General features: G+C 36.3%; 1 protein-coding gene across 2 annotated transcripts in view; it reads right to left on the bottom strand.

The window, feature by feature from the left end:
- CCSER1 (coiled-coil serine rich protein 1) overlaps positions 1–10,873 on the bottom strand; it is a 764,265-nt gene that overhangs the window by 659,590 nt on the left and 93,802 nt on the right. The window contains exon 1 of one of the 2 annotated variants that reach the window (XM_037731578.1): positions 3,429–3,741. The exons of the other annotated variant lie outside the window; for it this stretch is intronic. The gene's annotated coding sequence lies outside the window, so the exon portion shown is untranslated. Of the gene's footprint in view, positions 1–3,428; positions 3,742–10,873 lie in introns of those variants that run through there. 2 annotated transcript variants of the gene reach the window in all.

Below are 10,873 nucleotides of genomic sequence, written 5' to 3'. Positions count from 1 at the left end.
AAAAAAAAAAAAAAAAAAAAATCTAATCCTATAGGAAATTTATCAAGGTAATATTTTAAAAGACTCTTTTCAGAAGACTTCATTCCTCATAGAGCTCCATTACAGACAAAACAAAAGAAAATCCAAAAGTAAATGCTCTTTATAGTATTACAGGGATCCTATTGTTCAAACAGTGCATCCTTGATTATTTCAGATGTATTTGTGCATATGTGTGCACTCGTTGCGGGAGCGTGGGCAGGAAGTGGTAGGTACCCATGGCAGAAAAAGTCTCATTCATCCAGGGCAGCACTATCTCCAGGGCAGTATCACCTGACTATGGAAAATAGTTTGGGGTTAAACACAAAAGCAGTAACAAAACCTGCATCCTAGGCACAATATTTCATGGAAAATGTTAGCTGTTTCATTATTTTATTTGGCAAAGCTTGTTTTTCCCATGTGACTCTTCAATACCATTTGTACAATGCCAGACTGAGCTCTCTAATGCCTCGCAAGCTTTACTTCATTAAAAACTTTTTGTAATCTAAAGGAAACATGTTGTGAAGACCTTAATAAGGTATGCAACAGAAGCAATGATTAACAGATCCCCAGACTACTTGATCCATGCCATTCCTGGAGTGGATTGTTGGGTATCACCATATCCCTGCCTCCCCATTAGCCCAGATAAACAACTGAAGTTATATAAGGTACAAGGGCTTCAAAAAAAAGGTCTGACTTTTTGAGCTATAGTAATTATTTTTTTACAAACAATGTATTTTGACAGCATTTTCCTTTTCTTATCAGCATCCTGGGGTTAATATAGGTTCTCATTACCAGCTCCTAGCTCAGGAATTCTCTGTTTCTGCTGTTGAAGGCTCTGATAAACATACAATCATTTTCACAAACACTCTAGGGAGCAAGACACACAATTTTGATTAATAAAACTGTTGAATATTAACTAGCAGTGCTCACTGAGACAATAGCTGAGCAACTTGTCCTCAAAAAACACACTACACTAAATCTATTCTCAGGGAAAAATGTTGGTGTTTGACAGCTGCCACTGCTCTGGAAACCTAGAATGCGTCTTATTATGGCAGTAGGCTTTAAATAAAATCACCATGATTAAGGTGCTGTCATTATTTCAATTTAAAGTTCTCCTTTCACAGGTAAATAAATTCAGACATTAAAAAGAAAAAAATCTGCCCTGTGATAGAATTCAGTTGAGAATTAGAATACTGGCTTCATATATAGGTAAATTGTGGGCCTTTCATTTCCAAAGACTCCCCAAATAGTTTATGGCTTTAACTGATTATTTCTCAAATTGTTATTTTGTCTTGTTTTAATTTTTAAGGATGTATGAATTAAAGTTTTTGATCTATATGATGAAGAATAAAATTAACTTTAATCTTTTAAAATTTTCTTGGAAAAGCTATTAAGAAACTCTGCAAAGGAAGACCTCTGAATTCAACTACTTTCAAATATCATATGCTTAAACAGGTTTAGAGCACAAGAAAAAAAAATCTAGACAAAAACTCTAAGCACAGCACAAAGAGTTCTTACAGATACTATTAAAAGGAAACGAAAACATTAAATGCAGATGACAGAAGGGATATTAAGTGCTCATAAACACTAATATTTATACATGCCATTTGTCTTCCTACAAATTTAAAAGTTCTTACTCTACAATTTGAAGTACATTAAGAGAACATTAGCATCTTCATGCAGACAAGAGACAGAAATTCCCATTAAAAACTAAAAATGGAGGATCAGAAATGTAAGACAATTATATTCATTTCTCTCTGCACTGCTTTCTCATCTTTATTTTACCTGCAAATAAAGTTCTTTACAACGTACTTTGGTATGTAGCTCACAAAATATAACAAAACCCATATCCATACTGAGATGTTTGGACACAGTAATATCACTGTTTGCATCATAGATACTAACACATTTTTCTTTAATTCCAACTTTAATATTAAGAAAAACTAATTAAAAAGAAAAATGCACACTAAATATATACACATATACACACGCATAGAGGACACATATACATAAACAATATGCTAACGCCTAATATGTTAGGATAACTTTAAATATAAATACATCTCAATATTCTCATATTTAAATTTTTTAATAAAATTACATTCCTAAAAAAAATTTTTCATGAAATTTGCAGAAAAAAATTAGAGTTCTAGATGCAAATTCCACAAATCAATAGATTTGGAAAACCAAGAACCTCACCCTATTCTAAATGCATATTATTTACCCTATTATTTACCAATCCCCATATTCTCAATTTCAAGAAATAACAAAACTCTCAATCATTATTATCCCAGGTTGGATAAAAATATAAACTTTCATTGTACTCAAAGAAGAAAACAGATTATTTTGCTGTCAAGAAAAAAGAAAGTATTCTTTCATGCAGAGTATCTTCATCAAGATTTTAATACAACTTTTTTTAACCCCCAACCCCCTACCCCTCTAGACTATAACTGTTAAACAATTTTTTTAAAGCATCTGACATAGAACTTACAGCTCTTTTCTTCCCATATGCTTTACTCGATTAAAAAAAAATTCAAACAGACTTTTGCTTTCAGTTAAGACAATAAAGAATTCAACAATGTAAGATTCTTTTCCTCCAGTTAAAAATTATTTATTTTAGCCAGGTGCAGTGGCTCATGCCTGTCATCCCAACATTTTGCGAGGTCATGGTGGGAGGATTGCTTGAGCTCAGGAGTTCAAGAGCAGCCTGAGGAAGTCAGGGAGACCTCATCTCTACAAAAAATTACAAATTAGCCAGGTATCCTGGCATGCATCTGTACTCCCAGCTACTTGGGGGCACTGAGGTGAGGGGATGTCTTGAGCCTGGGAGATTCAGGCTACAGTGAGCCATGATCATGCCACTGCACTCCAGCCTGGGACACAGTGAGACATTGTCAAAANAAAAAAAAAAAAAAAAAAAAAAAAAAAAAAAAAACACTCCCACTAACAAAATCATCTTGTCCCTCGGTAAGCATTTTGATATGAGGTATATGAATTATTGATAGAGCTTCAACGATAGACCTGAATTTTTGAGTGCTAGTAATTTTATTTTAAAAAAGCACACTGAAACCACTCTTGGTAAAAACCAAAGTTATTTATACTTGCATAGAAATTCTTTATCATGGTTCAATTTTTGCACAGATAACTAAGTGTAAATTTCTATGTATTGAGGATTATAAAATGAGAGTGCTTTCTTTCAAACTAAAATATCTAATGTAGTTAAGGCTAAATTATGTTCATTCTAGGGTTCTAGTGTTTATGTTCCTGTTCCCAGGGCTAGTGGAGCACTGCATGAAATAAGAAAGAGCCTCTGGGAAAATAAATCTCAGAGGAAAAGGGAAAAGAAAAATGAGGTGCACATGTTTGGTTCAAGGCCAGTTGTCCCAGATGCTAGGGAAGATAAAACATACCTCCAATTGTCTTCTATCCCAGGCTTCATGGGCTTAAGCTTGAGTCCTAAGGCAAAGGATCTACAGGTAATGAGCAAGTGAAATCTAAAAGCAGCTGCTTGTCTACAGAATCACCCTGGGACACGGAGAGCCCAAGGCATCAGCAGAATTGGCACTGGCAACAGCAGGGCTTGCAGTGTTGGCAGCAGCACTAATGACAACAGTGGTGCAGTTAGTGATAACAACATATTTGGCAGCAGCAAGAGTTCCTTTAACTCCTTATACATCAGCTCCCTGCACCTTGAGCATCCACAGCCCAGGTCTCGATGGTAACAGAGATGGCAGAAAACACTAGAAGCTGCAGCAGCAGCAGTTTCTTCTGTGCTGATCAGGAGCACTTTTGTCTCTCCATGACTCAGAGCACAGCAAAGGAAGTAGGAGAATAGAAAAGTCAAGGTAACATAGTGGGCATGATGGTATGGATCTTGCAGCCAGCCATAGCTGGGTTAAAACCAAGGACTGTCATTTAACATATCACATAATTTTTAAAAGTGAACTACAGTGGCACTGGCCAAATTATTTAACCTCTCTATGCCTCAAATTTGTTGTGTATAAGATGGAAATAATAACAGTCCCTATCTAATATGATTATGATAATGTCTAATGAGATAATTTAAATAAATAACTTAGCAGAGTACCCGGCAGATAATAGGGACTCAATAATGATCAGCTCTAAAAATGTGGAGGGCAACTCAAAAGCTGTGTGCTGTCAGGCCTATTTCTTTCCACTAGGTCTTACCCAATATATCAATGGACTCTAAAAGTAATTTCAAAAGAATAAGAGAGGTTGGGCTGGGTGCAGTGGCTCACACCTGTAATTCCAGCACTTTGGGAGGCTGAGGTGGATGGATCATCTGAGGTCAGGAAGTCAAGACCAGCCTAGCCAACATGGTGAAATCTTGTCTCTACTAAAAATACAAAAATTAGCTGGGTGTGGTGGTGGGTGCCTGTAATTCCAGCTACTCAGGAGACTGAGGCAAGAGAATTTCTTGAGCCGGGGACACAGAGGTTGCAGTGAGCCAAGTTCACGCATTGCACTCCATCCTGGGCAACAAGAGCGAGGTTCCATCTCAAAAAAAAAGAAAGAAAGAAAAAGAAAAAACAAATAAAGAGAGAGGCTGGTGTACGCAAAGGCCCACCCAGAAAAATGTCATATTTAGGTAGTTATTTTTGCCCTAGATCTCCCTGTATAAATACAAGAGGTCTGGGAATACACAGGCTGTCTAATATCATATTTTCTGATTTTATAATTTCAAACCTCCAAAGTATTTGTTTTCCATTCGTATCATATAAGTACAACATATATATATATGTGTATATATATATATATATATATATATACTTTTTTTATTGCACTTTAGGTTCTGGGGTACATGTGCAGAACATGCAGGATTGTTGCATAGATACATACATGGCAATCCCGTTTGGTGCCTCCATACCTCGGTCACCTATATCTGGCATTTCTCCCCATGTTATCTCTCCCCAACCTCCCTATCCCCACTGTCCCTCCCCTATTCCCCTCCAATAGACCTCAGTGTGTGATGCTCCCCTCCCTGTGTCCACGTGTTCTCGTTGTTCAACACCTGCCTATGAGTGAGAACATGTGGTGTTTGATTTTCTGTTCTTGTGTCAGTTTGCTGAGAATGATGGTTTCCAGATTCACCCAGGTCCCTACAAAGGACACAAACTCATTGTATTTTACGGCTGCCTAGTATTCCACGGTGTATACGGGTCACATATTCCTTGTCCAGTCTATCATCAATGGGCATTTGGGTTGTTTCCAGGTCTTTGCTATTGTAAACAGTGCTGCAATGAACATACGTGTGCATGTGTCTTTATAACAGAATGATTTATAAACCTATGGATATATACCCAGTAATGGAATTGCTGCATCAAATGGAATTTCTATTTCTAGGCACACTTCATGCAACTCAAGATTAAGAAGTAAGTTTCAGCACATTTTAATAGAAAAAATATATGTAAGAAAGACATAATAGTATCCTTATTTCAAGCTTACTTTTATTATTTATGTTAGTTGTTATGGGTTAATTATCCAAGATCTGAGGGCATCATTCATATTGATACATATTAGTAGAACAAAAAAATATTTTTCAAATGATAATAAATAGCACCATGATGTCTACTCCTCTTTTTATAATTATTTTCAATGCTAGTGCTACTTACTCAGAAAATTCCTCATAGCTGAATACATGTTGCAAAGAGCTTAATTTAAATAGATGTCTTTTACTAAATACTAATGTATTTCTACCTTTTGTGCTGTGTTTAGCAGATTCAAATGACTCTATGTGGTTACAAATATTAGGAAGTAAAATAAATTTTAAGGATCATAAGATGAATGCAATTTTGCAATTCAGCAGAAAAGAGATTTTCCAAAGTATAAAGTTGGTGATTTAGATAGGTGTCTTTTCTACCTCCAAAGGCATCTCATGCAGTAAAACACGCTAGGCTTTCTTAGAATTGCTGTAAATAATTATCCAGCTCTACCTGGAAGCAAACAAGCTACAGATCACATTGCATGGTTGCAGAATTGGAAGAGACTTTAAAACTCTTCTAATCTGACAGATTTGCCATTTTAGTTCTACTGCATCTTGCTCAGAAGCAGATGCTAAGCCAGAGTTAGAAGTACAAGATTACTGGAGAGTAACACCAGGGAAGATAAAGAGGAAGGAAAAAGGATTATGCATGGAAAGCCTTCAGACCACAGGGCAGATCTGACATTTGTGAGGGGAAATAAGAGGGTAAGAAGGATTAGACATGGAGAACAACACGTGGAATGCAATACATATTCCACAATGTCTATTAACCACTGTGGCACTCCGCCAAAAAGACAACTGGTCAAGTGAATCCTACATTGGAAGAAATGGCCAGGTCTCTAGTATCCCATCATGCTCAGTCATTGGCTAGGAGATGATCTGGAAAAGCACGACCTTAGCTTGAATCCTGCAGAGGATTCTAAAGGTTTGGGACCCAAGACCTATCATCTACCTGTATTCCTCATGGCTGAAGAACAAGTTCTTTATTGAAGGAAGATCAAGAAGCATGCCTCCGCAACAACCACATATCTCAACAAGGTGGAAAGCCACAGCCCCTTTGTGAAGCACCTGTAATGAAAGCTTCATCACATTGAAATTAAATATATTTATTCATATGTGGATTCTCAATGTGTTTTATCTTTCCATTCCTTGAATTCTCAAAACCAACTATATTTCCCTTGCAAAGGCAGCCTTCTGATAGTTGAAATTAGTTTTCTTATGCCAAGTGAATCTTTACTTGTCTAATTTTAACACCCCATATCCCTTATAATTTATTTCCCTTTCCTAGAGGAACTATAACATCACCTTGCCTGAGGGCTCAGTATCTTGAGATGGGAACAGAGATGACAGAAACTAACACTCAGTCTTCAGTAAATAGAGATGAAGTAAATGTATAAGTCACTGAGTATTTCAAATATCTATTTCTATGAAACAAACCACTCCCAGATTTAATGGCTTAACACAACTGCGTATCTACTTATGGTTTTACAATTTGAGCTGACTGGCTTTTCTGCTGATCTCACATGTGTCATTCATACAGTAGCAATCTTCTGCAGACTCATTTGGGGCTGAAATCCAGAATGACCCCATTCACACACCTGGTGATTCCTAGCTGGCCAAGCATCTCTCTCACTCTCCTCATAGCATCTCTATTAGAGTAGCCAATCATATTACATGATAGCCTAGGGGTTCAAGAGAGTGAAAGTAATGGCTGCCATGCCTCTTAAAGCTGGGGCCCATAACTGACATAGTATTACGTACACCACACTGTATTAGTCAAAGCAAAACACAAGTTTATTTCCTGGATTCAAGAGGAGGAAAAATAGATGCCACTTCTTGATGAGAGAAGCAGCAAAGCATCTGTGGCCAATTTTAATCCACCAGTGAAGCAAAGCTATTATCTAACCAGTAGCATATCTAAAACATCAATCTCCAGGGAATGAAAAGAGGCAAAAATGAGGAAAAAAGCAATGGATCAACAAGTAGAGATGGCCTAGCCAAAGCAAGTAGGTTCTATGCCAAAAGCAGGAGAGACAAATCCAGCAATAACCTAACTGTATAGCTTTTGAATCTTATTGCCATAAGACCAAAGACTAGTTCCAGCACTTACGACATTAGCCTAGTTTCATAGCCTCCGTAAGCCTCTATAAGCCTCTATTTTCTCAATTGCCAAATAGAGTATATAATGTCCACCTCTCAGGTTGTCGTGAGACTCAAATGAGATTATGGATCTATAAAAATCTATCCCACTCAAGAGTGGAGGCTGTAGTTGAGGTTGTTGTTTTTCCCCCATTTTTATCTTCTTCTTAACTTTAGAAGACGTAACAGAAAGTCACTTTAGGCTGGGCACAGTGGCTCATTCCTATAATCTCAGCACTTTTAGGAGGCTGTGGTGGGCAGAAGGCTTAAGCCCAGGAGTTTGAGACCAGCCCAGGAAACATGCAAAACCTTCTCTCTACAAAAGTGTATGGTGGCATGCATCTGTAGTCCCAAATACTCAGGAGGCTGAGGTGGGAGGATAGCTTGAACCCAGGGAGGTCGAGGGTATGGTCAGCCATGATCATGCCACTGCACTCCAGCCTGGGCAACAGAGTGAGAACTGTCTCAAAGAAAAAAAAGAAGTCATTTTAGACTCAGTAAGGGTAGAAGCAGAATGAGTAGAACCAGATTTTACAGGGTCTAAAGGGCATGTCTTATGATTAGGAAGTTGTACATGTGAGAGGGACAAGGGCCTCTGAACCATTGAGAGCTGCTGGAGTACACAGGCCAGGAACTAGAAGCCTCTAGTGTTCTTGGAAAATATTCAGAGTCACTGAGAAATATACTAATAAGAAATATACTAATAATAATATATTAAATATGATCCTGCCTTTATGGAGCCCTTGCAGTACTGAAACTGGCACATCCCTCTACATCAGTTTTAAATTATAAATACTACCAATCATTTATTCAAAAAAATCTGTTTTGAGTGTCTATTACATGCCAAACATTACACATTAACTGTGGAAAAGCCAGAAATCCCTTTTCCCATTGAATGTATCTTAAATCAAGTGTAAATAAAACATATGTGTGTGTTTCATGCATTAATCATTATGTGTGTTCCACAGTGTAATCATTTCTTTATAATATTTAATAAACTATTTAGAGAATTGAAAGAAAAAAATATGTTATAATAGATTGGGATAGCAATGATAAACATAGGTAAAGAAGAAATTCTCTAAAATATTTCCTGCCACAAAAGACACTTCTAGTTAGCCAGCAGTTTTCTACTTAAGCCTATTTTTGTTGTACAATGCAGCACCCTGAGTAATCCATTACAACTGCTGTTTTATAACAATATCTCCAAAATCACTTCCAATGTTTGTTAGGTGATACTGACAACCCACAAAGCAATGAGAAAAGAAAGGGACATTGGGAAAAAGTGAATAAAATGCAGACTAGAGAAATTCCCTTGTCATATGTCAACCTCAGGAGTCTGCCTTCTCTCCATCTTCTGATGAACCGGAGCTCTAACTATGAACTCAAATTTATTAGCTGGGACCTGTACATAGATAAATACAAAATCTCTAAAGATTTGTATGATACTACTGCTCAGAAATTCCAACCTATCTCTTACAATTTCATGAAGAAAATATTGACTGAAAAGGGTACTGGGATAATATGCACTTACATAATCAACTTCCCAATCTCATAAGCCACAGTCATTCAACACATGTTTACTGAGCTTGTTCTATCTAGCTGAGCACGGAGATACAAGGATGAAAAATACATTATCTACCTTCTTGAAGTCATAACGGTCTAATTGTCAAGAATATTAATTTTTATTTCCTTTCCCATATGACAAATAAAACTGAAAAAACACATAAAATAAATTCTATAATTTGGGCCTGCAATGAGTAAGTTTGTTTGACCTATATGATATTCAATGTAATAGAGACTTTAAGTCACATGATTTCTTCTAGATCCAAAATTATTTCACTGAAATCACTGGATTAACAGTGAATACATTCCCTTCAGTTAGGGTCCATTAAGGTCATAAAGTAGGCTCAAGATAATGTAAACTACTAGACATTCTGATACCAAATCTACCCCTTTATCTCACTTGGGACACCCTTGAGATAACCTGGTCCATATTACACTCCAATGATCAATGTCCACATGAATCATCCATGTTAAAAATCAATGCAATCGAAATTTCTCTGGCGCACAGTCACATACTTCTTGTTTGTAGTCTGTAGTATTCTGCACCAAGCAGTTAGTTCTCAGCTGCCTCCATCAATACGAATAATGAAGAGTTAGTAATTTCCATAAGTGCTAAAATATAAAGTACAAATGTATTCTGAATCTATAACAGTAAAATCAATATTACCTTTTATCACATACTTACAGTCTTTTTACCAAAATCCATAGTGAAAAAAACATACATATCAATTGTTTAAAACACATAGGGAAAGTCAATCAAAAAGGTTACATACTGTACCATTCCATTTATATAACATTTTGAAACTATGAAATTTTAGAAATGAGGAATACATCAGTGATTGCATGGGGGTAGATATGGGGGAAGAGAAGGGACATGAATGTAGTTATACAAAGGGAATAGGAGGAACCCTGTGGTGCTGGAACTGTTCAGCATCTTGACTGTGGTGGTGGATACATGAACCTATACCTGTGAAAAACTGTACAGGACTAAACACACACACACACATATATGTAGACACGTAAATACATGGAAAACTGATGAAATCTAAATGTTTGGTGGATTCAGTAAATACCCCAGGGTATAATACAGTTCTATAATTTTGGAAGATATTAGCACTGGGGGAACTTGGCAAAGGGTTCACAGAAACTTTGCATGTAAAACTGCGTATGAATCTATAATTAACTCAATAAATTTTCAATTAAATCAGAGTTTGTTTTCATTAAGGTCCCAATTTAAAATAATTATGGAAGGTATTCATGCAAATATGAATATGAAAGATATACACTGAAAACAAGGGAAAACAAAATTTAAAAACTCAGTGTTGGTAGAGAGTACTAAGGGACTAAAAAGGCACTTTGAAATTTAGATAACAGAAAAATACCATTATAAAATAAACATGTGTAAATTGTGATCTGTTCCCTTGTTCTAATTCTCACATTGTCATTTAGAATCTAGCCAAGCCCAAACTTGCCTTTAAAAAAGAGCAAAGTTATTAAAACATTTTATCTTGTGAACTATGCACATAACTCCTACTAACAACAATACGAAATGTTTCAATGTAGTGGCATCAATTGTGAAGTGAGAGAGAAGGAAGGAAAATTAATTATAAGAACACAAAAGATAGGAATGGATAAAAGTGTATTTTAAAT

The sequence above is a fragment of the Cebus imitator genome, unplaced genomic scaffold, assembly GCF_001604975.1.
Source record: "Cebus imitator isolate Cc_AM_T3 unplaced genomic scaffold, Cebus_imitator-1.0 Scaffold409, whole genome shotgun sequence".
Lineage (NCBI taxonomy): Eukaryota > Metazoa > Chordata > Mammalia > Primates > Cebidae > Cebus > Cebus imitator.
Note: the sequence above shows the minus strand (reverse complement) of the source record. Positions and strands in the feature narration are given on the sequence as shown.